At 33.9% G+C, this 6,449-nt stretch overlaps 1 pseudogene; it reads left to right on the top strand.

Annotated features, from left to right (window-relative positions):
* Window positions 1-1,544: 1,544 nt before the first annotated feature.
* On the top strand, window positions 1,545-6,146 carry LOC121392566 (annotated as a pseudogene).
* Window positions 6,147-6,449: the final 303 nt, after the last annotated feature.

Raw genomic sequence — 6,449 nt, 5'->3', positions numbered from 1 at the left:
CCCTTATTTACTATAGTAAAACTTTGGTACCTTGAAAATTGTCCTTAGCATAGAGGTCTTTTTCAATAGAGAGTATTAGTATGGATTAGTGGTGTATCTGTTGTAGTTCAGAGTACTCTAATAATGTCCATAGAGTATAATACAATATAGTTACTGACTACTTGTTTTATAGAACTGTGTCAATGTACCATCCAACTATGATTTCATTGACTATGGTAACTGTGATGTATGAGTGGGTTTAAAAGGTGGACCACCCATCTCCACATAAAGAGAACAGCTTATCTCTTCAAGAGAGAGAATTTGCTGTGTCAATATGGTCATTGTATACACTACACTGTATTTGTGTGTAGGTACTAATATATGTGTTTAGAATAGAGTTAAGTATATGCTATCTGTGTAAAAGTGTCTCACAACCAAAATAACTGTTAAAAACTTCATTATGTATGAAATAGAACTGGTCTATTAACGTACTGACTAGCACATAAATGTTATTTCTGTTAATATTATAGCCAGAATTGCATTTCTAACACAGTCTCTCTATCACAAATGCAATCTTTATTAATTTCAGACCTTAGTTGCTCATATTACAAGCCTGTCACTTTTGCCAGCTCAAAGTGTTGTGATAAGTAATGTTTTGTTATGTTTAGTGTTGATATAGTTACTAAATGTCATATTGAGTGCAGTTTGTCAAGTCATCTTCAGTGGCAGTGAATGTTCTTGATGTCCCTTATAAGCTTATATCTGTACAATAGTCACATGACATCAATCAATCTTGTCTATTAAGCAGTATTTCAAATACCTTGTGTCTTCAAATATGCTGACGTTGCTGTTACTATTTCTTAGAACATTTTAAATGGCATCCAATTGTAATGATATCAGGCCTTGTGAAGTTTCTCTCATTGCTGAGCTGGTAATGAGCTCACATGCCATTCATTGCAATAATGTTAATACATATTAAATAGATAGTTGTCTTCTATTTCCATTGGCTCTCTTCATTATGTCAATTATATGTTGATCAAATTGTGTGATTGATGGCCTAGTTGAATGTAAAATGTTCATTTACCTGCTCCAACAACAGGGTATGGTACACTTAGTTGCTGGTGACTAATATCCAAACCTTTTATTCTAGTAGAATAATGACACCATATATTTTTATGGTTACCAACTCTATTAGAAATTGAAAATACACATGATATACTATTTGAAGTGGCTCATTTCCTTTTTTATAAAAAAATTGGTAGCCAATCTAGTTTCTGTTCTAATCTGTATCCTCTCATAAAATTGTAAGGAATGCTACATCATATGTAAGTATATGGGGGATACTTCCTATATTTCCCTGTAGTAACTACAGTACTAATGTTTGACAGTTTGAACTAAGGAAATTCCCATGTGTAGTGTATTACCTCTCTCTTTCTCTCTCTCTCTCTCTCTCTTTCTCTCTCTCTCTCTCTCTCTCCTCTCTCTCTCTCTCTCTCTCTCTCTCTCTCTCCCTCTCTCTCATCTCTCTCTCTCTCATGTGCATGTGCACACAGTGGTCCATGAACATGGCGAAGAAGTTAAAGGCATTAGTTTCAAAGAAAAAGAGAAGATTTATTGACATGGCTATGACCTTGATCTTACATGTATCCTACATTACCATAAAGGGAATTGCTCCCAATATGGGGGTAGTGGAATAGTTTTGTTACTATAAATAGGTCATCTATGTGCTATATGAATCAGAGAAGCACTGTTTTTCTCTATAAATGGATCAGTTTTGTAATATATACATGTATGTTTCAGTTGTACATGTACATGTAATGTGCAGTGGCATCTTCATGGACTGTTACTTTTTAGGAACTAATTAATGATGACAATGTTTATGCAGGCAGTACATGTATACATACCATCCTTTGACTATAAAGTGGAGCTTCAGATTTTGTACTGGAGACTGGTTTCTTCCTTATAAGGTCAAAATGAAACAGATAAAATGATGTTATTTCTTTCGACCAAGAAATTATTTCTAGGTGGTTAATTTGCAATGTAAACTCTGTTGTCAATACTTGTATGATAATTGATATCATGAGTTGTTAATAACTCAAGCTACAATGTCATGGTCCATTAAGCATGGAAAACTAAGCATAGTATTACTATAGTGCCACGCCCTTTCCTTGACTCCACCCACTTTAAATTAAGACATCAAACCTAATATTGTTGCTATGGGTTTCCCAGCAGAAAAGTTAGAAGGTGTCCATTAGAAATAGTATGCAAGAATGTCATTAGGTAAGATATTGTATATTCACTTCCTACTAATCATGTTTCTGCTAATGACAGGTTTTTTTGATGCTCGTCATGGTGAGCATTATAAAGTTTATAATCTTTGTTCAGAGCGATCTTATGATCCTGGAAAATTTCATCAAAGAGGTAAGATGTTACCATGGCAACCATGTCAACTAGTTTATCCATAAGGCCCGTTGTGTGTTGTTGTGTAATTATATATATCAATTATTATTATTTGAATTTGAGTGTCTTTGTTTATTTAGTTGCTACATATCCTTTTGATGATCACAATGCTCCCACCCGTTTGTATTAATAAAACCATTCTGTGAAGATATGGACATGTGGTTTGAAGGCAGATAGTCGCAATATAGCAGTAGTACATTGTAAAGCTGGCAAGGTAGAAAGATTTCATAACATGTAATATGTAGTGTTTTGATGATATAATGACTCTCTGTCTCTCCTCTCTTTGTCTCTGTCTCTGTCTCTCTCTCTGTCTCTCTCTCTCTGTCTCTCTCTCTCTGTCCTCTCTCTCTCTCTCTCTCTCTCTCGCTCTCTCTCTCTCCTCCTCTCTCTCTCTCTCTCTCTCTGTCTCTCTCTCTCTTTCTCTCTCTCCTCTTGACTCTCTCTCTCTCTCTCTGTCTCTCTCCTCCTCCTCTCTCTCTCTCTCTCCTCTCTCTGTCTCTCTCTCTCTCTCTCTCTCTGTCTCTCTCTCTCAGGGAAGAACTGGTGTCATGATATGCTCCTACTTACTTCATGATAGATTATTTGACACTGTGAAAGATGCTCTTCAATTCTATGGAGAAGCTAGAACACAAAATGCAAAGGTACTTTGATATTTCATATATCTATCCTTACAACTCTCTCCTCTCTCTCACTAGGGTGTAACAATTCCTAGTCAGCGTCGATATGTTTCAATATTATGGACATTTAATTCGTAACAATCTTGCATATGCTCCTCGTACAGTATTGTTACGGGCTATTAGATTAGAAGGCATTCCAATTTTAGTGGGGGAACTTGTTGTAAGCAATGAATGTGCTACAGTGTATAGCTTCTTAACCATACTATATTCCTGTTAGTAGTACATACAAGTTATTGATCACTTTTTTCCTTTAGCACCTTCTTTTATTGTCAGATTATACAGGACAAAAATATTTTCCTCCAAAGTTTATGAGGTAAATACAAAGTGTTCATTTCTAGTGTCACACCCATTGGAACTGGACAACAAAATCAGTGCCTTTTTAAACAATATTATCATATTACATTGAGTGATCGCATAAAAGACTAATTCTTGTTTAGTATATTTGTCTATAGTGTGCAAATGTTGTTTTTCCCACTAGAATATTAGACGGACGGACTGTTTTGCAGAACTCATGTTACCACAGCCTGTCCCACTTTGTGATGATATTAAAATTGAGTTCTTTCATAATCCTAAATTTGGAGGAAAAGTGAGTTTAAAAGTCTTAAGATCATTTATTATCGTATTTTGTTATCCTGTCCTTGTAGGAGAAAATGTTCTTATTTTGGTTCAATACTTTCTTCATTGATTGGCATGTTATGCAACAAGATGCTCAACAAGCTATAGAAACAAAGTCAGTTGATAGTACAAGCCTTGTCTATATAGTATGACCGTCTTACTGTACAGAGAACAGAGAGAAGAAAGGATTCTCAACAGCACACCTGCTGCTGCTGGTAGAAGTAAAGGCAGTCACGTTAGTTCAATTGGTGAGTTTTGTTCTTGTTAAGGCTCTGACTTGAGTCTTCTTTTGTAGGAGTATCTACAGCTTCACCTCTCTCCACTGTATCTGTTGATCAGAAAGCACCATCAAGACTTGCTGGTTATTCTAGTGCAGCTAGCAGTTCAAGTAATGGAGCTTCAGCAATTGACGGTACATCAAAGAGTGAGTTTTTTGTTATACCTAGGAGCATGTATTATCTCTCTCTCTTTCTGTGTGTGTGTATGTGTATGTAGGTTCTCAGTACAGGGTAATTATTTTGCCTAAAAATGAAATTGACAAAGCAAATAAAGATAAACGACACTTCCCAAAGTAACTTTAAAGTAAGTGTATTATATGACCATCATACAATACAGTACAATACAGTATGATACAGTACAAAACAGTATAATACAGTACAATACAGTATAATACAGTATAATACAGTACAACACAGTATAATACAGTACAATACAGTACAATACAATACAATACAGTACAATACAGTATAATACAGTACAACACAGTATAATACAGTACAATACAGTACAATACAATATAATACAGTACAACACAATATAATACAGTACAATACAGTACAATACAATATAATACAGTACAAACACAGTATAATACAGTACAATACAGTACACTGTCCATTGTGCAATGAAATAGCTACTTGTATTTTGAAGTATCATAATTTTAAAAAATTTTATGTAGGTTCATATTGTTTTGTCTGAAGTTGATAATCCTGAGGCTCAAGTTGAATGTGAAATTAGTAGTGACGAGGATGACACATATTTTATTGATCCAGAAGAGGAGAACCTCTCTGACACTGATCCTGAAGATGAGAATGGGAGGTGTAGAGAGGTAAGGAGATTGGACATTGATTTGATATATCGTATTGATACCGGTATAATATTTGTATAATGTATTGTCACTGAGTTTTAAATTGTTCTTAGAATTACTCTCTCTCTCTCACACACACACACATCTACTTTTTATCTAGAAGATACAACACCATAATGTTATATTTGGTTTAAAATTAACTTATTATTAAAAAATTAATTCCCTTTTCACTTTCATGCTTGTTGTCTTTCTCGGTACTCTTTTTTGTTGATTGGTATATTCTTTCTTTGTGTGTATATATAATGATGTTTACTTGTTGTTAGTGTATATGAGTGTTTATATGTGTCTATCTAACAAAGGCAACATGTTCCTTTCTTTCTCTTTTGTTTTAAAATTAAATATTATGTATTTTAGTGTTAATTTATTTCTTTTATACTCTATATGTACATGCACTTTAGTAAAACGAAATCATAACTTTAGTCATAGTAATATGATGTTAATATAGTTGACAATATACGTTCATGTACTTGTGACTAGGGATGCCATTTTAGAACAGTTTATAATCAAGGAACAGGTAACTAGTGTGTGTCTGTCAGTAATCTGTTGTCAGATTTTCACCATTGGCTTCAGTTTTAGACTCGTTCGTTTCAGAATAATATCTTTTTTCTTGTTTCTGTTTGTATCATCCTCTTCATTTTCAGTTTCATATTGGATATTAGTTTCAGTTTCATATCCACTATAATCAGTGTTGCTATTGGGCTCAGTATCATAGTCATAGCCACTAGACTTAGTATCATAATTAAGACCTTTCTCTACAGTATGAGTTTTAGTCCAAGCTTTGTCATTATTTTTAGATTCAAAGTATTGTAATGTATTGTTTGTTTCACTTACAATCTCAGACACTTCGTTTTTCTAAATCATTTTTCTGGGAGCAAACTGTTATTTGATTTTTGACCTATTACTAACAACATCCAGTATACAACAATAATTGTTTGTATCAAAAACCAATTTTATTGAAGAAAATTTCCAGAGCATATAAACCTCCATCACATAAAGCATTCTAGTATCTCCATGTTACACGCCTACTGCTCAGATCAGGTGACGACATAGTATCATACACAAAAAACTGGTATAGTAATTGCCTTACTTCATAACTAGATTGCTTCTTAAGTAAAAGCAATTTTCATGTGGTAGATGCACAGATTGGACTTCTTGTATCAAGTTCCAGGCATCTTTCCTGCTGTTGGAAAATGAGTTGCACTGTAGACACTTCAAAGGACTCAAATTGAAAGAATTTGTTTGTACTTGTATTTCTTTAGGTTGAGTGATTGATTGTTGAGTGTCTACTAGGTGGAAGATAGCAAGGCCCTTAGGACCAGGTATTATCATTACTTGGAGATATTATAGGTAGACTAGTTTAATAAGTTGTATTGGTTACTATGGTTCGTACCTTATTAGATGTGCTAGAGTAAGGACCATAATATGCGATGTCTTATTAAGTGGGATATTTCATAAGACTAATTAATTAGGTTATTGATGCCACCATTCCAATGACTTATATAGCTCATGTATCATTTTAATTAATGACTTTGTTGCTCTCGTTTTTTATTTTTTATTAATGTATATAGAAA

The sequence above is a fragment of the Gigantopelta aegis genome, unplaced genomic scaffold, assembly GCF_016097555.1.
Source record: "Gigantopelta aegis isolate Gae_Host unplaced genomic scaffold, Gae_host_genome ctg4084_pilon_pilon, whole genome shotgun sequence".
Taxonomy (NCBI): Eukaryota; Metazoa; Mollusca; class Gastropoda; order Neomphalida; family Peltospiridae; genus Gigantopelta; species Gigantopelta aegis.
This window is presented reverse-complemented; position numbering and strand designations above follow the sequence as displayed.